Source organism: Pempheris klunzingeri, chromosome 9 (assembly GCF_042242105.1).
Source record: "Pempheris klunzingeri isolate RE-2024b chromosome 9, fPemKlu1.hap1, whole genome shotgun sequence".
Classification (NCBI taxonomy): Eukaryota; Metazoa; Chordata; class Actinopteri; order Acropomatiformes; family Pempheridae; genus Pempheris; species Pempheris klunzingeri.
In genome coordinates, this window is record NC_092020.1 from 4323347 (window position 1) to 4349635 (window position 26289).

Consider the following 26289-nt stretch of genomic DNA (forward strand, 5'->3'; position numbering starts at 1 on the left):
AACTACAGCACCCATATTCATGGTAATGAGGGAACGTGTCACCCATTGTTTTAATGTGGCTCAGTGATGTGTTTGTAACAGGATCAAGCATTAGATTACTTGTTAGTCGGATCATTTATTGCTGATTTTTGTCATTAAATGTGCTTTATACACTATAAGATTAATACATACTATCGCCAGACTCGTCCTGTAAGTTTGATCCTCAGAGGCACATTTCTGAGGGTCATTATTTTAGTAGTATTGAGTCTTGTGATAAGCTTTTCTTGCCTAGATATTATCCCAGTCTAAGATGTGAGTAAGTGAACATTGTGTTTTGGCACATTCTAGGTTCATTTCCTTACTATTACTATGAAAGCGTGTATCTCATAATAATTATATACAGCATTGGAGGAGCTTCACCCCTGGATGTCTCTTTTGTAGACAATTTAACAAAACAGAACTGCTATATTATAACATAATAAAGGCAACATTTTGTTAAAATGGTAAAAGTTAAATAGATTTTTGAAGCAATGGCTTCGTTATCCTGGAGGCAAAATTAAAAACTGTCTCCTGACGCATGCATTGATATGTAGTGGTAACAGCCAAAGGTGTAAATTCAATCACATTGCAATGTGCTTTATGAGCTTCTCCCTGATTATGCATCTCCCCCGTACCAGTGCAGAGAGCAGAGGGAGGTCTCCTTGATACGAGTATTTAGGCTTTAATTTAACTAAAGTGGTCAGATTTATGCATTTTTGATTAATGAACATCAGTTTGCATTACCTCTGCTCAGAATTCCACACTCACACACTTGAAATTACACACTGACACAGAAATGCACATTCAAGCTAGTGCATGCACAGAGGCACACATAAGCAGGATAGCAGACTTTAATGTTTAGCTAATGCTTATTTAACAAGGGCTTTATCACTCCCTGATAAAATGTGCTCCTACAAAAGCGCACAAATGAGTAGAGTTTATATAGTAGAAGGTTGGGGGGAAATAAGAGTGAGCTGTTTGATATAATACAATCAAAAGGGAAAGAATGTTAACTGATACAGTAGAGTATGAAACTGTGCTTTAAACTGCTGTGCAATAATCTCTACAATTACATAAAGGCCCTTTTTACAAAGATGGTTTCTGTCCGTGTTTCTCAGAGAAGAAGCATTCATCATCTCTAATTTACTAAATTACATGAGTATTGTGCCATTTCCAAAATATTCCATCACTTCATCACGTCCGTCACTTTCTTACTTCACCCCTTTCGATTTTTTTTTACCTACACGTGAACCCATACGACTGAGTTTTACAATGTGGTTTTATTAGCCAGAATGACAAACCATTCAGGAGACGAGGGCCCTCAACGCCATATATTATCCACAATTTCAATTATTTGTATTCAATATAAATGCAAATTAGGAGTTTTCTTGTCCTTAAACTTTAATTTGCAAGTAACAAACTCTTGTTTCTTTTTTTTCCATTTCTAATACTTCGTTATAGGGTAGACACTTTACATCTTTTGAAGTTTTCACGTTGTGCCCATTATTAGTTGAGCAACAGCACACTTCTGAGTAATGCTGGGTAAGTCGGTCTAACACATGAATCGTTAATGTTGCCACTGATTTTCTCTTTCCCCTCAAATATAATCTTGGTTTTTCCCATTCATTTATCATCTTATGACTGAAGAGCTGACAATTGGAATAAGGGTGACCATTTCAGCAAAAATGTGTAGTGCAAAGTCATGTAATGATGTCAGAGAATTACACACACACAGTATATAGTATACTGTGTATATATAAGCATTCTGTATATACTGTATTTATAACACTCTAAATTCTAACTCTTGCTGTTTACGGCTGCACTGACTTGAGCACATCAACCTAATCAACCACAAGTTGCTCAGGATGTCGTGAGAAACTAAATGAACTGTGAAGGCCCCTGTGTGCTGAATGCTTGATCATTCTGGCTAATCAAACCATGTTATTTCACACAGTCGAGCGTGTTGGTTAACATGTAGGAAAAAATGTATCAGAATTAAAAGGGATGAGGTCAAAAAATGATTGGTAATGATTTGTAAAGAAGTTTGTTATAAACCAATATATAATGTTCAAAAGTGCAGTGCAAAAACAATGTTTTTATAGGTCACGTGATGAGGTGACGTGACCATATCCCTTTAATTTTAATGATATAAAACTATACTCATACTGTAATAGTTTCTTTTCATGTATCCTCTTTTGTAGGCTGGGTTGTCTTTTTGTTTCCCATTACTTACACACAAACACAGCTTTTACCAGACTTATACTTCCTGTTTCCTCGTAGCGGCACAATCAGGCCAAAACACTCCCTCCCGTCTGTATGGAGGATTTGTCGTCTCAGGATTACACGGTTCCGTACTGCTATGCCATGCCACGTACACAGCCTTTATTTCTGGTATCCTGAATACATTCATGACCCCAGCCACTCACCCCATGGAAGATAAGTGGTGGTACCCACTTATCCATGTTACCCAGAGTCACCCCTCAGTCCCTCTGCCTAAGGCCATGTAGCCCCCTCCTTTGTCCCAGATCCCTCTCAGCAGGAAGCAGCATTCTCCCTAACAACCATGAGGTCCATTTGGGCCTGCTCCAGTTACCACCAAAAATCTGTGACGCAAACACTTCTTGGACATAGACGGACACAAATATTCATGATTTTTGCATTTTTTCCCCTGTCATCCTCTTTTTATACAACATACAAATGCACATGGATCCACACATTTTATGGAGGTATATTTACATAGAAACAATCACCCTGCATGCCACACGGCCAGTAGGTAGCACTGTGGCTGTATTGCCCTGTTGGCATTTTCAGTAAACTAAAAGACCTGCTAATGCTTTCTGCTCTGTCTACCATTTATTTAATGCTCCAAGGCACAGGAACACTGGGTAAAGAAATGCCCTCTGGTAGAATGCAGTGCACACACAGCGCATGTGTGCATTGTGCGTTGTGTATGCACTGTGACATACATTTCTTCCCTCCTGAGTCTTCCTCTTAGCTTTCATAAACAGGCATCATGACATAAACACAGAAAAATTAGAAAACGATCATTCAAAACACACAATCATGTTTAAGCTGTGAAGAGGCATCGTGGAGTGACCTCAAAGAAAACCTCGGGCGTGTTCCATTATTTGCACATGTCCACACACACACACTCAAATACTCAAATATAAACACTGTTTTTTTCATCCCCTTTCATCAAAACCTCTCCATTTGTCATGTGTTGAATCCGTGTCTTCATCTCATTTCTATCTGCTATCTAAGGTTAAGGTGTCAGGAGCAAAAGTTACTTAGGTGGAAAGACAGCATTCAGTCGTCTAATTCAGGGCAATAAATATGCTTTTGTGTTAGGAATGTTATAAAAGAATACGCACACATGTTCGCACATTCATGCACGGTCACACACATACAGTCACACACACACACACTCTCACATACACACACACACAGCCTGCTGCAGCTTTCCAAGGTTGTGCTCTCCAGCACAGAGCCCCACATGGAGCTGCTGTCCAAGGTCCTGACCAGCTGATGTAGCACAGGAGCTGTCCGCGGTTCTGAAACCTGCTCCGGCTTTTACATGCTGTGTAGTCGCAAAGCAGCAGGTTTGTTTCAGGCTAAAAATAACACTGGTGAGGAATTGAACGTACTCTATAAAAGTGTTTGTGGCTTTTTTTTCCCTTTTTAATTTAGAAATTGTTACGAGTTGCCATATTTTCCAATGCATTTCATTACCACCAGCCCACTGCACAGTACCTTAAGTTTTGTTGCCTTATCAGTTGTCTTAAATTTTACGATTGAAAGAAGCAAAGTTATAGTGGATATATGAAGGGCAAGATGATGCTATACAGCTAGGTCAGGGGCAGAATTTCCATGGTGCAGCCTGAGTCATGATGCTGGTGGCAGACCCACCGTTTAATGTGATTTCTCCGACTTCTCCGTACTTAGCAATGTGGGACACAGTTCAAACGAAGAGCTCAGACAGAATATATCGGGGGAGCTGTGTGTATATGTGTGTGACTGTGTGTATGAGAGAGTGCAGGCTGGATGATGAAGTTTGTGTGTGCACGGAGGCGGTGTGTTTGCACTCGCTTGTGCGCGCGTGTGTGCACACGCTCACACTAAGTTGGGCGTAACGATGGATTCAAAGGGAGCCTTTGAAGTATTTTGATGTTCCCTGGCTGCTCTCTTGCCAGTTTCCTAAATAGGTCAGAGACTCTGCTCTCTGCCTTCTGCACTGTGCTAGCTGTGCTGCAGCCTGCTAGAAAGAGTCAGAAAGGGCAAGCAAAGGAAAACAATCTACTTAACTTTACATTGCCTCATTTGAACTAAAAATCAAGCTGTCTTAGTAGATTTAAATCGACAGAGTCTTCGGTGTTAATGTTTGTTGGGATGCTCGACAGGTGCACCACGGGGACCTGGAGGTTGTGAACAGTTAATGATTTAGTTAGAGAGAGTATGAGGAAAGACAGACAGAAGGAAAGACAGATGGATAGAGCAGATGAAAGGGACAGAAAGTGAACTAGAGCCACAGAAAGAGTAAGAAACAGAATGAGTCGGAGGAAAAGACAGACAGAGGGATTGAGATGGAATGAGGTGGTGATGAGAGGGATGGCACAGATAGAGCAGGAGACGCATACAATGAGAGAGAGGTATGCGAGTGCTGGTGTGGTCCTGCAGGCCATCTGTCCATGGTGCTGTGTGAGTTCTGGCTTCGTGCTGCTGGTTCCATGTAGGCCAGTCATTTGCATCTTCCAGCCTGCTGATTAATTTGGTATCTGGAGGAAGCCTTTTTCTCAGACGCATCAACTCAGTCATGCCCATTTCGGCGCTAGTGTGTGTGTCTGTGTGTGTGTGTGTGTCTGTGTGTGTGCACGCACGTGCACTCACGCCTGCGTGTGTGGCTCTTAATTTTGCGTTTGGAAGAAGTCTCGTTCCATCCTCCACAGGTGCCAGGGTGAGTCCGGCGCAGAGACAAGGCCCAGTCTTGCGTGCCAACCCTACATAGCAGCTACCTTGTGGGGCAGCAAAAAGATATCATGGTGGTCTTAACTTAGAATAACAGAGCTGTCCATTTGTTCTCTTTCTCTCCCCCGTGCACATACACGAACACACACATGCAAGCAAGCGAGCACCTTCTTCTCACCATTCCCAGGGACCCTGTTAGCACCTCCTCCTTGCAGTAGGAGGAATAAATCAGAGTGAGTGAAGTGCTTGTTTTAGTTGCCAGTGGTGGCATGGCCAAACCTTCAGGGGGAGGTGGCATGATTTATTGTCGAGTGGCATAAAGCGAACAAATTCTGCCATGGGAACAGGACAGACAACCCCACAGAATGCAATTTGCCTTCTGTTGGGCTGGACTGTGTAAGCAAATAAGGCAGAACCCATCCCCTCCCCGCTCCAACACACACATTTGCACACACTCGCACACACACCCTTTTTCTCGGCTGAAATACTACTGGGGACAAGCCTGGGGTGATCAGAGTGGGAGGTTGGTGTATGAGGGAGGGAAGTATTTCTGTGTTACGAAAAGCCAGATCCCTGTTTCCCTTTGCTCCACCCTGCTCATCGACAGCCCACAGCCCTAAAAAGAGAGCCCCCGAGTGGAACTGCTCTCTGATCCTCCCCCCTTTACTTCATTGGTCCCCCCAGCAGGAGGTCTGGACTCAACCAGAAACCCTCTGCCTCCCTCTGGGTCTCTATGATCCCCTCCATGTCCCCGCCGTGGATAAAAGTCGTCTTACACCCTCACAGATGTTAGGCCAATTTTCCAACACTCAAGGCCCCACACAGATGCACAGGTTTGTGTCACAGTCAAAGGCACCACGCGCACACACACAGACACAAAACGCAGGCAGATGCGCGTGCACATAACTAATGTGTGTCACTGCTGCATATCAAAGTCTTTATGCATCCCCTCAGACTCCGAACTTATCATTACAAAGACACACTCTCACATGCACCCACATGCACTCTGTCGCTCTTTCACAGACGTACTTGATGCACATTTTCTGTGCATGCTAAATTGTCTGATAATACTTTTTTTTTGGTATGAGCCAAGTTTCTGCAAAACATCCCTGAGATTAAATGGAACTAACTCAAAATCAGACAGATGCCCTATCATATTTGAAGTATCGCTACCTGCTGTGTTTTGAAAAATGAGCGGCTATATTTGAAGCACGAGCGTCGGGTCTGCTTCTCTCCACTGTTTATCTTAGTTGACTTCCCATGGGGGATTGTAATGCCTGTGTCAGTGGACACACTAATAGAGATGTGTGAGGTTAAGACTATTGTATACATCAACGCCAGGGATCTGTGCTCCACTATTATAGGCCTGTCACCTTCCTCCAGGGATTAGACAGGTTTTAAATGGAAGAACAGCTTCTTACAATACAACTGAGGGGTTTTAATCTAGACAAACAACACCTTCATATGAGGTATTATAGCAGACTGTCATCCGCAAATCTCACTCCTCATAGAATCGGATGCAGGGGCGCCCGTCGAAGGCCTGCCACAGACCACATGAAGAGGATTACTCAGAGTGAATCTACCTGGAAAATGTTAATGTGCTAAACCAGATGAAACTGTCTGAGCCTGAAATAAGAATTATGTATAACCAGGGTTGAGAAGGTTACTCTTAAAATGTCATCTGTATCAGAATAGAGATTGCCTGCTAAAGATTGCAGGGGTAATGGCACATTGTGACTTTTGAAGTGCTGTTCCAATCCTTACTATATCCCAGCTATAATTCTGAGCCATGCTAGCGGCATGGCTCCAGGGACGGTGATGTCGGTCAGTCCACCGCTTTGATGCAAACTGAAATAGACAACTGGATGGGTTGCCATGAAAGTTATTTACTTATTTTACTTAGTTGTAAAGATGCTGAATCCTAAAGACTTTAGTGATCCACTGATTTTTTTTTTTTTTTTTTTAATCTAGCACTATTATCATGTTGAAATTCTAATTTTGCCAATAGTTTGGTTTAGGACCAAATACCTGCACTGCCATAAGCCCCAGCTGTACTTTGTGTTTAGTGCTAATTAGCAAATGTTAGCAAGCTAGCACACAAAACTAAGATGATGATCATGGTAAACATTATGAGCATGTTTACATGTTGACATCAGCAATTAGCTGTAGCTTTTGTCATCATCATCATTACTTGGGTCAAATCCTCAAAATCGATGTAACAAAAAACTTCTGTTTCAAAAACAAATGTATTTTTCTCTTATAAGTAATAGAAATGCATTTTGTTTGGAATAAATACATTATGTTCAATAATTTGAACTCCTATCCTAGGCCTTATTTGAATCGCGCTATTTGAATTTTCAGCCATGTTACAGCTTATATAAATCAGATATTAACCTCCGTGATGCAACAAAAAGGTTCCTTGGATTTCAAGTTTTCCATTGTTAGCCCAAAGCCATTTCCAACAGCTTGAGTGGCTGCACAGTGCTGAAGTAAAGTTTCCGTTAACCCTGAGGAAAGGTGATTGTATTCGTTTGCCTCTGTGTCTATAAAAGCGAGTGTGTGTTTGTGTACGCCTTGAACTTGAGTGTGCCTTTGCGTGGCAGATGCATGCTTTTTTTTTTTTGTCAGTGTCTGAAATAGCTTTCTGACCTTTCCATGAAGTTTTTCTCCCTTCTTGTGCTGTCAGCCATATCCTCCTCTTCTAAACAGATGGCTGTTACTCGTGCTCTCTTGCAAACAGCAGCACATGGCTAACGTAATGCATTAATAATGTTTAATAATGATTACAATCTCAATCTAACCATCCCACCCCTCACTCCAACACCCCCCCCCCCCGTCTCCCATCGTCTCTCTCTGTCTCTCCGCCTCTCTTTGTGAATTTATTCATGGGGTGAAATAGCAAATTAACCAAATTCCAAATGGCTATGGCAAAGGCCTCATAGCAGAGTAACAAGTTGTGGGAGAAAACACACTCCAATGTCTTCATTTACATTTTCATTTAATTTTGCTTTGGCCTGTAGCGCTGTGTACAGAATCAATCTTTCTAACTCCATTTCCAATATATTACTGAGAGACAGCAGGAAGAAAGGGGATGTATTGATTGGAGTGTTCATTGTGTCTCCTCACAGATTGCACACTTCATAAGAACAGTAATGAAATTGCTGTTTGTTTCCTTCTTCTTCTCGTCTTTATTTTATCTGAAAGAGTAATGATGGTTGTTGGTTGAGGCTGAGGTGTGACAGTCAATATGCACCCATCTCTACTATCTTCTGCGCAACACAGCTTCTCAGGCTTTGTCTTGACCCACCAACTACTGATTCCTGAAAGAGAGCCAGTCGTGCAGCACTTCGCTCCAAAGAGAAATTAACAGAATAATAACAATAATAGTAATAATAATACTAGTAATAAATATAATGATAATAATAAATTGTAATGTGTAATCAAATTACAGACTACTGTCTTTGTATTATATTGTGAAAAGTATTCTATAAAGAAAGTAGGCAAAGTTTGCTAGTTCACTACTCATGTTTTTTGTACTACTGTGCGATACTTGCAATATCTTGTGCAATACACACATGTATATATTTCATATTTTTTCTCATATTTTTGTATCTATTTCTATATTTGTTACATCCCTTGTTTTTGCATGACTTCTGTTACTGACACTTTGTTTCTGCACCTTTTCTGTCTCCTCTGTTGCTGTAACAAGAGAATTTCCCCGGTGTGGGATGAATAAAGTCTCTCTTATCTTATCTGCAAAATCTGACATGTTTGTAACTGACTGTCCTCTAAACCCCTGCATAACCTATGTGTGCAAAAGGTGCACGCATAGGTTTATCAGTATTTTGTTTCATGGTTGTAAGAGTGGAATGGTAGTGAAAGTTGTATGTTCTGGCAAGCTCAATAAATGCGTAGTGGATGTTAAGCTCGGGAGACTGTTGAGGAGACAGGAGAGGGAATTTTTTTACTGCCCTGGAAAGAAGGCCCTTTCTGAGCTCAAGCACTAGATGTTTGAGTTACAACTCCCTTAACTTTTCCTTCTAGCAACCTCCATGGCAAACGCAGCAAAGCACTGGCAAACATAGCCAGTGTGGTCATCAAAGAACTCATTAAAGAAGAAGATGTTATAGCGCTGAAATAAGGATACCCTGGATATACTGTATGTATTAAATATTTACTGTGGCACTAAATAATTGAAATGATTTGCCCTACTTGTGTTTATGTAACTAATAATGTTACAAAAGTTTTGATTCAAAGTCTGATATTAAAATGAAATTCCCCGCTGCCGGGATAATTTGTCTTCAGCCGTCAGTGGCGGCAATGTAATTCACTGCTCCCTGTGTTTGAGGTTTAAAAGCTGTTAACTGGGATCCTGACACTAATTCACACCTTCAGCTGGAAGAGGCAGGCAAATCTGCCTCAGGATAAGTCCTCCTTGTGCTTAGAGTAGCTGTTGAGATTCCAATGATTTTCAGTGAGGAGCAGAGACTCCTAATGGAGGTGTATATTAGGCAGCCAGCTGTCTGTTAGTGCAGCTCGGTGATTGATGGGAGGAGACACGCGCCATTTACTGGCCAAGCTGGAACTAGAAGAAATCTCCATCTTTTCTTTCAAAGCAGTCACAAGACGCCTCACAGAGAAAATTGGCCTATTTCCATGGGGGGAAGATCCACTAAATTCAGTGCCAGTCACACAGGCACACAAACAAGCGCTCAGTGTGCTTGTTTACACTTCCATACAAATATACCTGTGCACACACACACACACACACTTACACACGTACACACTCATGGACAATAAATGAGAACACACACAGGGTCAAATACATGCTTAGGTACACAAACATGTATTTCCTTGCACTTACAATACAATTTACAGGATACATACATAGCTGCAAGCACATTCACGCATGCACAAATACAAGTGCAAACACCTTTTTGGAATTCCATCTGTCTCAGTTTACGGCTCTTCAAATAAATGTGTCGAAGAAGCCTGTCAGTCAAAAGTTGCTAGAACGCCACCCACACAAGCATTCAGATTTTTACTTTTCTTTTTTCTTTTGCACACAAAAGTCAGCGTCATAATTGACCACATCAGACTAACATGACTGATCTCAAATTCATATCAGGATACGCTTGTGGACACAAATTGAATGGAAACATACTCTTGTATTACAAATGCTCTTCAGAGGCCAATCTGCAAAGATAATCGGGTACAAACTTTTGTCTCAAAGCATGATAAATATTGCAACCCGTGAGCTCTAAAGCGTCTTAAAGGGCATATGTAAAGTTTCTGTCTTATAGAATAAATTGGCTCCGACGTCTAAGCCTGCATTGCCAACATCCGCTCGCATATACAGTAACCGACAGTGTGACGGCTAATTGAATCACCATCTTGCTCTCTAATATGTCTGCTGTCCTGTATTTGAACGGAGTAAGTTTGTCTCTGACTGACGTACAGCTTGCTGTCACCCACCCATTCATCAAGCTCTCATGAAAACAATGGGCTGTTTGGAGCCAGCTCTGCCATCCTTGCCAGTCCAGAGGGACATGGGAGCCAAAGACAGATGCCGTCTCATCTCTGCTAATTTGATTTCTGGTGTGTGCCTGTCGTTGCTACATGGACTGCACATTAATTGAGATCATGCAAATAAGTCGGGGCTTAATTTACTTAATTATGGATTTTTCTTCCCCTTACAGTATTTTCCTATCCCTCCCTCTGCTTCTTAGTTCAGTTGGATGGATGTGTCAGTTTTGCTCTCCATTAAGAAACATCCTCTTTGCTGTTTGCCGTCGTAGAAAATGTTTGATATTGGTTCTTACTTGCTGTAGTGTTGCTATGTGGAAATGACTGAAAGCATTATTTGTGCACATTTCCCATTTTTAACAGTCGTGGCCTCCCCCTGTTTTGTAAGGAAGAGAGATAAAGTAGGAAGAGTGGATGTTAACACAGAGAGCCACAGTAATTTACCTTTGATAGACATCCTTTACTATCACTGGCGCTCTTGGCTGGATGTTTAACGTGACAGATCAGTATAACATAAGAGCAGAGACAGTGTTAGCCCGCAGCCATCTATATAAATGACGCACTGGCCCACTTGCACTGTCATACTGAATATATTATTGGATTTGTTAATTTGCCTCAAACTGGCCTGCTTCCTAATCTTTTAAAATTTCAGATCTTCATATTGAGTTACCTCCTTACCACCTCATGATAAGGGGCATTTAGCTGGTGGATGGTTTTGACCCTTACTTTCAAGAGGGAGGCAGCAGAGCATCCTGGCCGATGTCTTATTATAAAGATGAAACCAACACTTTATAATGAGGCTGCAGCTCTGCAGTTATAAATCTTTACTCACTAAAAACTATGTTTGCAAGTCCACCAAGTAAATTATAACCAGTTCAGTTGACAGACTGGTCCGGTACATGTTGGCTTCTTAGCTGTTAGATCGAGCGGGTGGGAAGCTTTAGCTTTTGCATACGTGGAAACCCAACTGCTACGGAGCTCCAAACTTGTCTATATGTTATATTTATATGTTGTGGGATCTTTGCCGGCTTCCAACTGGCAAGCCTGGATTAAGGAATCAGCTGTTGTTTCTTCATAGCTGCAGGATGTTTGAACCCCACAGGTCTAATTGCAGTTAGTTAACATCTGTCATTACAGTCTTTAACCCTGCATTATTCACCTTTTGCTGTTTTCTGAAGATTTCCCTGAACCAAATTCTATATAATAAGAAAATGGAGGTAACACATGCTCTTGGAGTTATTGCTGTTGTTTTGAAATCTCACCCCAGCTGAGTGAGAATAGTGTTTTACCCCATTTGTAAGTGTATGTGCCTGGAAATGGTAATACTTCTGACAAAAGTGTCAAAATAAATTATACATTTCTCCAAGAAACACATATCATACCCGAATACATTATCACAAAGCAATCTGGCCATGAGTCAGTGTGCGTTTTATGCTGATGTGCAGGTTTAGGAGCCACACATTGTCTGTGTCGAAGAGGCACCTGTGGATGACTGCTATCTATTCCAAACATAATAATGTGAAATAGTAGAGGCTGAACTCTGACCCGGGGGAAAGTTGAGGAGTATCAAAAGCAATATCTCACATATGGCCGCAGCTTCCGTTCAGAAACATCTGTTGATGGGTCCCCTTATCCAGCATAGTCACTTTAGCGTACCTCAACAAGACCTCGTCGTCTCAGTCAATCAACCCTCAGAGGGAGCGACAAGAAGCTCTCTCTGTACAGCAATTACAGCAAGTTTAGTTATCTGCGACTAGCGGTACATTAAGTAATATCAGTCGCATCAACAATATTGTCATACGTTAATGATTTTTACTCAGAAGTACGCTAACCATTGTTATTTGGCAGCAATTATACAGCCTGTCATCTGACCAAGTATGTAGAATAAACACATCATTTCCCTCCTATAGAGCCAGTGTGTGGTGGCTGCCCCCACCCTCTGCCTCTTCCATTTCTTTCCCCTCTAGTGCATCTGATAAAATTAATTGAAAAGAAAAGCAAGTAGCATCCTAAGGCAGTGTTATTGTTATTATTATAATTAGCAAACGTGGCATGGCCCACTGTCTCTGTGGCCTGTTAGCTCATGGGCTGAAGCCTCTAATGAGGTAGCAGTCATGTGGTGTCAGCTCTACTGTGAAAGAGCAGCGTAGACGAAGCGGAATGGGCTCATCATATCTGTTTGGGTCCGTGTGTGTGTGTGTGTGTGTGTGTACATGTATGCTTGTGTGCGTGTGTATATGTAAATTGGCATATCATGGGCAGAGCTCAAAAGGGGCCCCTGACAGCATTCAGATGCGGTCAAGAATAACCAAGTAGGACACCATGGACCAAGATCATATTAGTCAGTTAATGGACCAACTGGATTTTGAGCACTGCATGTTTATCCATGCAAATATTACCTGACAATGACGCCTATAAACTTAAAAAAAAAAAAGTATAACACTGGGGTTTTTATAGGAAGCAAAATTACTGCATATGTGGGGGAAAAACTGTGTACTTACTGGATGGAAAATTGTCTAGATCATCAGGATGTAAAAATCCACGACTGAGCTTTAAAGCATACAGAAATTTTCATTCATTTGTAATTATGTATTTTTGTTTTTTGGGCTTGGAACAGGAAACACTTTGCTGCTCTCTTGTTACATGCTGGGGAATGCAGCATTCTAGTTAGCGCTCCAATCCCTCTGCACATTCTTTGCAAAATTCACATATTTTCTCATAACTCATTAAAACAAAGAAACATTCTTGTTGTTTTTGTTTGCCTATTTGTGCTGGTGTTGCATCGTGGAAATAAGAACCGGAGCTGTTTGCGCTGGGAGCGGAAAAGTTGGAACCGTGCCACGAATTTGAACCGCAGACCTTATTATCAGACTGCCATGCATTTCCAGTACCACCTGCTCTGCACAGCATGTGTCCTAACAGCATATTTCCTTGTATGATACAGAGCAATATTGGTGGTGGATTAAGTACCAATATTTGCTGCTAATTAAGTGTTAAAAGTGTGATCAATTAATATAAATATGAAAGTATTCCCACAGCCAAAAATTAAAGGATTGCAGGAGGATCATTTCCATGCGGATCGTCAGGTCTTTTTAACACATGGGCCAACACAAGAGAACATCTAAATTTAAGCAATTAATGTTTTCTGATGCTTTTATGCAATGGGCTTGTTGCCATTAGTAATCCTTATAAACAAAGTGGAAATAGGCCTATATTTGTCCTTTTTTTAATACAGTATATAACCTGTATGGTGGGGCTGTGACAACAGAAGCAGCTCAGTTTAGAAAGACTGGCATAAAGATTTTCAGGCTGGCCAACAAAATGTGTGAGAGATATGAAGGTTGTAATATTTTTTTAATGCTTTATCTATCTCACCAGTTCGCTCTCACTCGATATAACTCCTGCTTTAGCTGCCTGGTTGGCCATCTCTCTGCGAGATGGTGCCAAAAGTGCGGCAAGAATTGTTGAAGACTACCAGTCCAGAGTGCCGCGTTTAGCTCTGTTGTGTACTTATTGAGATTTTTACATGGAAATAATAATGGCTTAATACGTTTATACAGTCTGAATCTCAGTTTTAACCAAATGTATATAGTTGGCGTGTTGTGGCTTGGTAGGATGGAGTCGCGCAAATGTATTTCGGCGTATTGGCTTATTTTTGGTTGAGTGGTGTTAGGGTGAGAGATTAAGCTCTGACTCTGGACTGTGTGAAGAATTTGAATAATGTTACATCACTTTTGCGAAGGGGCGAAAAAGGCTTCTAAAGTAAATGAGCAAATAATTGCCCATGAAGAAATGAAAAGAACCTTTCACAAACTCCTCTTTGTCTTTAAATTCGCTATGAAGGTGATGTATTATGCTGAGTCATATCTCAGAACTCGCCATAAAATTCAGACAGAGGGAAAGTTTGAGTTTTTTGTGCGGCCCTCCCAGCTGGGATCACAAGCTGAGGTAAGGCAGACTGTTTCAGCTTGTGTCGAGGCTGAGCGCTAAGATTCATGGGAGCGCGCAGCTGTCAGAGGCCTCGCTTGGTGGAGGGCTTTATCAGTCACACGACCAAACAGAGCCCTTGTGGAGGGTTTTCATATGAAGGCTGCTGCCACGCCGAAGTGTTTAGTTCCTCTGAGCCATCAGCTGGGAAATTGCTGAGTAAAAATAAGTGTGTGTGTGTGTGTATTTGTGTGCACACGGTGTGGTAGGGGGGGAGACTCAATTAAAAACCAGCTGTGCCCTATTCCTCTGTAAGCCCTCCAGCATTCCTCACCCCCCTCCTCTCATGTCTTACCCCCATCCCCTCCTCCTCTACTACCCCCTGCCACATACCCCCTGCTGCTCTGTAAGCTGCCTGTAAGCTTCTAGACTCATGCCGATGGATGTAATGCTCCCCCCCCCCAAAAAAAACACACTGCACACATGTGTACGCGCGCACACGTGCACATATTGCCTACATCTCAAATATACTGTAAATGCTCATTTGCCCCCCACTGCTTGATGTAATTTCATCAGACTTGTGTGCCAAACCAAGCCAGCTCTTCCTCCTCTTCCATCGCTCCCTCCTGCTCCCTGATGTACCTGTTACTGCCTCACATCAGCCAGCTCCCACTACAGCGGGGGCACTTTTACAGCTCTGAGGGAAAGCTGAGAGAAACGAGGAATGAGGGGAGCCGAAATACAAAGTCAAAGCTTTATGGAAGACGCAAACAAGCATGCAGGCAGAGAAAAACAGACTGAAAAAAATGCCTGAAAGCCTGTTAATATGATCTTAAATAACCAGCTTCATTTTGAAAAGCAAAGGTTTGCAAAAATTGGCTACGGATACTATCTAACACCCATTACTCTGAACATTACTGCCGTTTCTAGCTCTTCTGTTGACTGACAGACACTTTTTATGCTGTTTCGCTATGATATGTAGATAATGCCACAGCTATAGGGAAAAGGGTACAGTTAATATGGCTTAATAAGGGTGTATCCAGAGGGCAGCAATAATGCTTAGCCAGCTAATCAGAGGTAATTCTATAAGTTCAGGTCCTTTAATTAGCTAATTTGCATGTTGAAAATTAATTGAATTGATTATATAATTAACAGTTCAATGCATCTTCTTCTCAGCGTTAGCAAGGCACACATACTGTATACACTCACCACAGCAACAGATACACAGCGCAGGGAAGGTTAACCCTTCAGGATGTGGGTATGATTGGTAGTGATAGATGTATGGGACCCAACTCATTGCACAAGGTTAAATAGAACCCCTGACACTGTGCAGTCTGTAATGGTGGAGATAGCGGTGGGAACGCAATTCAAATCCAGAGTGCTGTGAGACTGAGGGACCCCTGAGCATTAGCTATAAGCATTAAGCTTTGATAGGTTATAATGGCTTGTGCTAATATTGGCTCGTGATAGCGAAAGGTCAGCTAACTCATCTACACGTACAGCATCTGACAACTCGCCCCAGGATTACTTTTTTCCTCATTTGAGCAAGTCCCGAGCAACACATTCATCCGAGGGTCAGATTTTATGATGATCCATCACTTTTTGAGATGACAGCTTCTAATCATGGCACGAGGCGAAGGGAGGGGACAGAGAGGCTGGGCGTGTAAGAAATGGAGCCGAGCTGCTAACTAATTAGCAAAAGACTATTTTGCCATAGTTTGTTTTAAAGGACAGACACAATTTGTTTAACACTGGCAGAAAGTACAGAAATCAGAAAAAGAAGGACTGCCAGTGGTAATTGGACACCACTAGAGGCCCTTGGTTTGCCCTAATGTGGTAAAAGAGGGGATGGAGCGACTGATCCTGCATTATGGCAGGACAGGCCCATGGGCAGCCTGTGGGCAGAAGCTGGCAGCTGTCTACTCGAAGGTCGATTTTAAACCGATGAGCAAAACGCTAGTCAGCCACCCATGGCTGCAGCTTCTGGGCGTTCTAATCTGGGTTTGTCCACTGGCCGGTCTCCACATCTATGCTCACTGGCTAAGTGTTGGCCTGTTATCGGACATATTAGGGCTAATCTCTAGGTGTGTCCATATGCAAGGATTTAAGTGCAGACGGATAGAAAGGACAGACTTAATACTGCCGACATCATTACTTTCAAATCCCCACTAACACCCTGGGAAACGAAGAGGGAAGGCAAATGTCTCTATTTTATATTTTTTAATCAGATTTGGTGTGGTTTGTGGAATATTGTTTTGTGCAAGTGATAAAACTTTTTACTGCGACCCCTGATGCATTTTTGTCAACGAGCGTCTATTGCTTTACCTTAAAGGAGCTATACTCAGCTCATTATCTTTAAGAAAACAAAACTCCACAATGGACAGTATAGGGAAACTGTAAATCTCTGGACACGCTGCACCTGCATGATTAAGAATGGGTACTGTGGGTCCAAGTCAAAGCATTTTTTTATTTATTTTTTTTGTAGGATATCACTTGGGGACTTAAAAATGGTTCAGTACGCCATCCTACCCTCATCTGCATTTTTCATCTCATACTGCACCTGTGTAACCCACTAGAGATCCGATGATTCCCTCCTCTTTCTTTTCACCCTTTGCTCTGGATTTAACCATGCCATCTGTGAATTCAAATCAAGTCGAGGCTTGGAGATTTCCTTGTCTTACGAGCTGACACCTTTATTTGTCTTAATCGATACATCACTGGGGGACAGGGTAACGCAGTGCTAAACCAAAATAGGAAATGAAAGAGTGAAAAAAAAGAAATAAATAACGCCAAATGTGGGAGGTTTATGTCCCCTGCCAATCCCCAGTTATGCATAAAAATGCCTCTGAAATGAAATCTTTATCAAAAGAGCCACAAGGTTCTCTTTACAAGGTGTTTTCAAATAAGCGGGCGTTATTATCATACCTCCATTGGGAAATATGCATTTACAGCTTGGAGAGTAAGAGGCAATAGGGTAACTGTTAACAATGTTTTCCCTAGTTATGGTGCATAATTGCATGCTTCTGTTATTGCACCTTTCTATTGCTGCTAATACAGAGAAAGCCCATTAGGCAGTGTGCTAATGTGAGCAGTAGCCTGCAGTGCAGTGGGTGCGCTGCTTAAAAAGAGATGCATCTAGACCACTGTAATGAGCACCGGGCCGGGGGAAAGGAAGGTACCAGCACCCCAAAGAAAGGCATGTTCCAGCTCTGGAAAAAACACAGGGAAGAGCAGCTTTGCCGGCCAGACTGTAAATATATGTGGCAATGCTGCTGGAGCCCATTTGGCATAATGGAAGTGACCTTTTCTTCCTTAAATACATGTTAGTTATAATAGAACAATTTTCATTTGAGTACCACAGCATGATAACCCGGTCGACTATATAATATCAAACAACCTATTATGATTATACCAGTTCTTTCTACATTTCCAGTGATTTCCAGCTAAGGACACACGCACTGTAAAGACCGATCACAGCATATACCATCACTGCAGGCTGTATAAATTGCATTTTGAATTGTTTAATTGCTGTCACTGCTCATCCCTGCATGTCCTCGCTCACAAGGACGCGGCTGCAGCCGACAGTGCACAGTGGATTACTCTCCACACGCGCTGATAATGACCATTGACTTGACTTGTCCGTGAACGCGCGCTCCGCGAGCCTCGGTCATTCCTCTATATTAAGTGCGGATGGTCGCTCCCTTGGTGCTGCTGCGCGCAGCTTTAACCGATCGGCCGTCGCTCGCGCTCAGTGCATGCCCACCGCGTCTCCGGTGTGAGGAGAGCCCGCGGAAGACGTGCCGTTTGCGCACAGCTGCCTTGGTCCGGTTTGAGTTTATCTTCTCCAGTCAGCACTGCTCCCTACAACGACCATCAGCGAATGGATTGCGCCGTTTGATTCCCCGATTTTGGTGAGATGTTGTGCCGGAGGCTCGTAGCCTATCCTCTCCACTAGCCCACCCACCTCTCTCATCCCCCCCCCCCCACCACCACCACCACCACCCCCACCCCCTCAACCCCCGTGCTCTCATCTCACGCTGTGTGCTGTAGCGGCTTCAGGACAGACGGGGCAAAGAAAAGTATGCAATAAACAAGTGTCAAGTAGCTTCGGGCTGATCCACTGGAGGGAAGGAAAAGTTCGAGTTGAAGGAGGAGGATTATGCAGTGAGAGCCGCACATAGCTGGAAACAGGTACGTGGTATTTAAAACATATTCTTGTGGAGACGATGCTTCCGCGCTCCTGCTGTTTACACACCAGCTCCTGAGAGCAGCACATGTGTGCACGCAATCAGTTCTTGTGGCAAGTATGGACGGGGAGGGCAGCGCGCAGCGATGACATTGAGGCGCCTTTTAACGGAATAACATTTGTGGTCCTGGGGGGAGCCCGCACTTGACCGGCACCGGTCACACGGGGCTTCTCTTGGCGTGTCCGCAGTGCCGTTTATGTGTCATTTTGTCCAGCTGTGTGGTTAATACTTCCTAGGAAGGGATGACCTTACTTGATTCGCTATGGAGTTTGTGCTTTGAGGTGATTGCACATCTGCACGGCGCGCCAGCACACACATCCTTAGGATATCTCTGAAAATCACGCGTGTCCTGGCCGTGTAGAGCATCTTTTCCTTAAATGGGTCAAGGTAGGAGCGTCAGACCCCGTCGTGATGTGAGGCAGCAGCTCAGCTAACCTTTCGTTCCCGTCCGACGCGTTTTTATGGCTACCGCAGCGCAGCATTCTCATCTCTCAGCTCTCCGTACGTGCGCGACAAAGTGAGTTTGTTCTTGGGGGTGGGGGTGTGGGGGGTGCTTTCACTTCATCATGACAAAGATGGAGTTACTAGTGGGCTTTTAATTGGCTGCTTGACCTGTCATTACCGCTTATCTCATCTCCTCTGCACGGCCACGGCTCTGCGTCGCCGCGGTGCTGCCGCGCACTCCTGCCTCTCCACATTTCACGAGTTAATCTGTTCAAAAGCACAAATTGCTGCCCTGCACTTTAAATTTCCCATAGTCTTTGTGCTCATTAATATTTCACCCACTTGCTTACACGCTGCCACATATTGGATTAGGAATAATGCATGGTATTATGCTTTGTGGAGGGCTAAATCAAAGGTTCAGGCAGTGTGGGTGCATGTGTGTTGTGCTGAATTTTAATATCTTTCCTCTGCTGCTATGTTCTGTGTTTTTTTTTTTTTTTGGTGACACAGAAAGGCTGAAAGCCACAGCCCAGCTGGCTCCCCTCAAGTTGCAGCTAGGACTATAAAACAGGATTTTTACTCATATTCATTGGGCATGAGTGAGACTCTTAAGGGTTTAATGCCACACGAGTGCCTTTTTTTAACTTTAAGGCCGCATTAGAAAAAAAAAGAAAACTTTTGGAGTCAGTTGTGTATCAAGTAAAGTGTCAAGGGATAAGGCCCACACACCAGCTGTAGATCCCAGAGCCTTGCAGCCGTCAGCACCTCATGACATGAAAACACGCACAGACACACAGATGCCACGCGGATCTTGATGATGAGGCGCCCTGCTGAGATTCACACTTCAATCTAACTGGTACAGTTTCTCTCTGTGCCCCTTCTATCTCCTCCTCCACCTTTAGCTCTCTTGAAGCCCGCCTGCGCCCGTGTGATCTCTCACGCTCTTTGATCTCCCTCCGGCTTTCCATCCTTCCATCTTGAGCTTTTGACAGGGGCATATAAATCAAAAAGAAAGCAAAGCCCTCAGATTGGCGCGCAATTATTGCTCGCACGTATTCAAATACACACACATAGCAGCAAGTGCACGTTGTGTGCTTAAGCTATGTCAGTTATACTCGCACTGACAAGCGCACACACAGTCAACCATCAGTCTTTAACCTGCCAGGCATAATCATTATGACCAGTGTGTTGTGTGTGTGTGTGTGTGTGTGTGTGCGTGCATATGTGTAGTGAGCAGCAGTCTTAAGTGCTAATAGGAGCTCACACTGGACAGCAGCAGGCCGTGTCAACCACAATCTCCAGACAAGCCCTCAGGGTGTCCCATTTGGCATGGCTACACACAGACACAGACACAGACACACAAACAGACCTGAGAGGTTTAGACTTGACTCAAGGATCTGAGCACGACGGGCTCTCTGAGTCCATGTCCTTGTTGGACCTTCACAACTATTCAACAAGATTAACTCAGTGCTGTTACCATGGAGATATTCTGTAAATTGACCTTGCGTGCAAACTTTTATGTGCATGCGGGATATTCAGTAATTCACATGTGAATATGATGAGAGGGAGAGACTCTCTTTCTGTCCATTTATCTATTTCCTCCCTCTCCCTCCCTCTATGTGGGTTACGTATTTATACATACATTTTACTGCAGCACCTGTGAGGCCTGAAAAGAGGAGCATCAGTCTTCATTAGACTGAAATGAGGCTGGGCCTGTTGAATAAATGACTGTCATCAAGTGTGTGTGTGTGTGTGTTTGGCTTTGTGCATGCGTGTGCTCGTGCTGAACCCTGTAGCCCGCTCTGACCGCGCTGACAGATGACTGCAGTGATTTCCAGGGTTCAGCAGATTAGGGGATTAAAGACTGAAGGCTTCACACAATAACCCTAATGCATGCGCATGGTAGCAAACATGCACACGGATACACACACACACGCGCGCATGCAAGCAAACACGCCGCCAAAACTGTCAGAGGTCAGTGATATCCAGCGTGACCCCTCTGTTGCGTGTTGTCCTGTGTTGTGCAGTTAGGAGCGTCCACATCCACACATGCAGACAGATGGAAAACAGCATTAGAAAACCTCAAGGGTCCAATTTTACTAATGCCATTTTCACACTACAGGCGTGACCTGTGCTGGTACTGAGAGCCCAGTAGATACATTTTGTCCTTCCCAACCAATTCAGAGCCCACTCAGTGTTAGATAATGAATCGGCATAGTGGGATGAATGTTTGTGGCTAGGCCAATGCAATTTTGTTGTCGATTTAGAGCCAAAAGTCTCTTTCAAATACAAAATAGGCAGCATTGTGTTCATTGTGTTCAAATTCTGTCAATGATAACTACATTGCAACATGTTAACTGATGTCACAACAAAAAGCTGCTCGCATGTCTCGCAGGTGTAATTACCTGAGAGGCTGCAAAGTGCACCTTATTAGGAGGCTTTAGACGATTCCGGGTGTTGACTGGTTTGGTTTTGGCAACACTCTTTGATGCGTGGTTTTTCCTCTACCTGGACATTTTAGCAAGGTTTAAAAGCCAAGCAGTGTTGCCACCAACAACATTAGCACACTTTAAAATGCCTTCAATCCATCAGATACCGTCTTGGGGGCCAGGTTTAGACTTTTATTTTTCCATAAAGATGCCAGAGAGGAGAAAGCGAGCAATTATCCCCAGCAGGTCTACACACCTGCTGCTTAAAACCTCCATTGTTTTTTTTTTTTAAAGCTATTTTCTCAAGCAGGTCTTGAATGGCTCAGAGGTAAATGGAGGTGAGGGCATGATTGCTATTTTTTCAGGTAAAATCATTTTTGAAATCCGGCAAACACTGCTGCCCTACGGTACATTAGACCCTTGCGTCTCATCAGTTGGGACAGAGCAGAATAGGTGGTAATGGAAGCAGAAACAACCTCTTGTCACTACTGATTAACTAAGAGCACTGACCTTTAGAGAGAGGAGAGGTGGTTGAAAATGATGGTCTTTGTGACAGAATATGGAGGGTGGAGTAGGTGGGCGACGTTGTTTATGCTGTTTCTGTAATTGTCAGCACATGCAGGTAAATACAAAATACTAGATTAGCCTCGTCATAGGCTGCTCTGTCCAGCCACACCACCCTCCCAGCTATTTCACAAGCTCATGGCTTTTTTTGAGCCAGAAATACAATCAAGTCAGCGTCATAAATCCTGATCCAGAGAGAAACTGCTGCAGGAAGGGTTCCTCTCTTGCCCTGGTTTAGCCTACTGCAGAGGAGCTTTTTGGGTGACATGGGATACGGCAGTGTCGGAAACGCTTTGATGAAAATGGACCAGTTCGTTTTTTTTTTTCCCCCTCATTTCTACTGCATACGCAACCAGTTGCTCACTGCTTACTGTTCCCCTCCACATTTCCCCCGCTCGGGCCGTGTAGTCCTCAATTTGATCCATTCATGCTCCATTGTCCTCCCCGTTTCATATTTCAACTTTCAACATTAATTGTGCTCTTTTTGCCGAGACAAATGCAGGAATAGCTCGCTTTGGTTTTCCGAGAGACTTCCGAGAGAATTAGAGACTTGCTGATGAAGGAGCTAATATAATTGCAGTAATTGATTAATTGGTGGGTGAGACTATAGGAAAGCACAGTGTAAAAAGTGGTTGATGACATTTCCCATAGCTTTGTGAAGAAATGTGGTGTGGCTCGGGCTTTGATGTAAGTACATATTATTTTTTTGCATTGTTTTTATTCTTGAGCATTTACAAGAGTTTAATTAAGTTAGTCCAGTTTACATGCAACATATAACTTTGCTTCCAAATCTGTAAATGAACAGTTTGTTCAAGCCTGTATAATCTCGTTTACACTACTTATGTCTTGCCCCTTCAGCCTTAACCAAAACAATTAGTCATAATATCGCCGTATCGCATCTTTTCACAATTTCCCTGCATTCAACAACTGAAAATCAAATTTCACATTCGCCTAACAGTTTGGGAAGATGGAAATGTTCGACCCCTGAAATCTTGGGAAATGCTTTTGGATGAGGAGAAGTTAGGGTGGTTATTTTATGGCAGCCTGTGGATTGCACATTAATCAAGGTGTAAACAGTGGATCATAATGTGTAATGCACTGCCACTAAAATAGAGCCCTGGATATCTTTTTATTGGAACAATGATTCTCAAAATTGCTGCCAAGATGCATATTAGAAGTGAAATTAGCCAGTGAGACCTTAACTTAATGTGAAAACAATTTTGAATACATAATAGGCTGACATTTTTTGGAGGCAGCATCCAGCAGACATTACTGGTTCTGTGCCTCAGTGCATTCCTGCATTGGTTTCAGCTTCAGATTCATTATATTTGAGTCTTGTTAACAGTATGTGGTTTGGAAATCTGCAGTTTGTCTCAGACTAACACAAACTCTAAAGGACATCAGCTCATTCCCTCCACCTGTCCCTTGCGTGCTGTTTGTGACCTATTACGGCCTATATTTTGGTAGCTCAGACCGCAGTGCTCAGTGTCTGCGATGTGTGTTTGCATATGTGTGATGTGTGACACCCGGCATTAGCTGTGCTTTAGAGAAAGTGACACTTGTAGAGAGCAGCCTTCATCTTGGATTACCATGCTCGTGGATCCTGTGGGTTTTTTGTGCTGGAAGAGATGGCAGAGTGGGATGATATTCACTACATCTGTCTGACAGCTGACCGACTGGTTTTAACTCATCCTCCTCATGCTCATGGCGCTTTGTTGTTAGCTTCCCGGTTACAGTTAAGTTGGGCAAAAATAAATTCTCCGACTCATTTTCCTACTTGCTCGTGTGCTTGTGGATAATGGCTTTCACCAAGTAGTGTAGCCACCAGTGACCAATTTCAGCAGATGATTTAGGTAAAATTTTGTACTCTGAAAAACAAAGACTAATGACAGCTAGAGCTTAAGAGGGTTAGTCGATTATAGGATTTATCGTATTTTGATAATCGTTTCAATCATTTATCAAGCTAAACTGTCAAACATTTTCTGGCTCCAGCTTCTCAAATGAGCTCCTTTGATGCTTTCCTTCATCATATATGCTGATTGACTTCTGTGGTTTTGGAAACAAGCGCTCTGAAGACATCATCTAGGACTTGTAATCATGATGGGCAGTTTTTTTAAAATTTATTTATTTTTATTTTCTGTTTATTTTCAGACTACATTAAATTATCGCTCCTCATTGTTCAAATTACTCCACAGTATCACACAGTGTATGAAAACTGATCCCATTGTAATTTTGAAGATGCAAATGCAGCCAAAATGCCCAATAAGCCTTTCCGGACCACAATCAAACTGAATTCCTCAGCTGACTTTGCAGAGCTAACTTATACGAAAGGTAACCTAGAGAAGCCCTCATCTGTTGGTCCTGCAGTCCAGAGTTTTCTGTTTAAACTATTTCCCGTCAGTGTGGGGAGACGAGTAGTCTCCCATACAAATGACACAATCTCCTGCTTCCTCTTCCTGCCTGTGTTTTGAGAAATGAAGTGAAAAGTGGACTTGTCCTCTTCTGCCTTCAGGTGTGGCCTGTTGAGACGCACTCTGAGAAACTGCCCTGTCATTGCTCAGACCTACAGACCCAGTCAAGCCCTCATGTTTTGCTCCTTTGGACAGCAAGTGTAGTTATGGCAACCACTGATGATGCTTGAAGATCTTTTGTATCAGTGAACTTGCTTGATACCGTCATCCAAGTCCATTATAACTAACTGAGGGGTGTGCTGGTTGCATAGTGGTCTGCTATGACTCTGACTAGTCAAGAACATGTCAACTAAGGGACTCATCCAGGCAGACGCACACATATGCTAGCAATTTCACTTCATGAATTACTGTGGCATCTCCATTTACTGTACTCTAACTCCCTTACCCTTGATTTGTGGGATCATTCAATTCCATGCCTTTCACAGCCAATGGAATAACCACAAACTCTCTGCAGCAGCCAATGAATTCATGAAATGTAGTGTACCTTCCACCCCTCTGTTGCTTATCCTCTTTCTCTTTCATTCCATCTCTCGTTCTAAGCAGACATGCCTAGTTACAGTCTAAAATGGCCTTGTGAAGGAGGACGGGAGTTAAGATGGCATCCCCAGAGACTTTTCAGAGAAGTAATTTAATAAACTGTGATATTTTCCCTCTCCACAAGGGAAAGGGAATAGGCTCAGAAAAGTAATGAAACTCGGCTGTTGAATTTTTAATATTACAGAATCAATTTCCTGTACTTGAACATAACCAAGGAAGACTCTTTTCTTATACCTGAGTTGCAAAATGCACAGTATGGCATTGGCTTCCGGCTAGCTTCCTTTCCCCACTGAAATCAGAGTGAGGAAGGTCTGAAGGTCTGATTAAAACGTTTGCTCAACAGCAACTGTTTGCACCCACCTGCTCTTGAATATTTGAGTAGCAGCTGGAAATACAGGTTGTCCTAACCACAATGACTGCTTAGAATGTGGAATGGTTGCTACCTTGGTAAAATCCATGCACGTCCTCCGTTCAATAATAAGAAAACGATGAGGACAAAAAGCACTATTCATGTTGAGTGTGAAGGTACAGATTTATGAGTGCAGAATCAGTCTGGTGTAAAATTCTGATTTCATGCACACTTCAAAATGTGCTTTCCTGACTTTCTCCAACTGTTTTGACTCATTCTCCAGTTTATCTGGCTGTTAGGGTCCTGTTTATCTAAAAATCATGTCTTGAGCCAAACAAAGACAACCAGCTAACCGTGTTTGAATGCGGCCTCGTGTTAGAAAGTAAGTGTAAGGAGATGGCATTTCCATTACTTCCACTTGGCTCTGAACAACATGCTTTAAATCATTACGATTGATAAGGACATTTGCTTCTTAGTGTATATCGCAATCAGGCAAATACATGCAAAATTGTTCATAAAATAATCAAACCATTGCTTTCCAATGCAGTTTGTGTTCCACAGTACAAATATTTAGAATTGAGAAACAGATCTATTGACATGATTATTGTTCTGGGTTTGAAACATCCATTACACCTACAGGTTTGTTCCGGTTTCCTCTAAAATCTTGATTTATAGAGTTATTGCCTTTCAATTTTTTTAATTCTGTTGCTGTTATGTTTTTTTTTTTTCATTAAAAGGCTTCCACACATTTGACTGATCATTTTATTGGACCCCGGTATTTGATAATTAGTCCTGTTTCCTTCCTTTCACGCTCC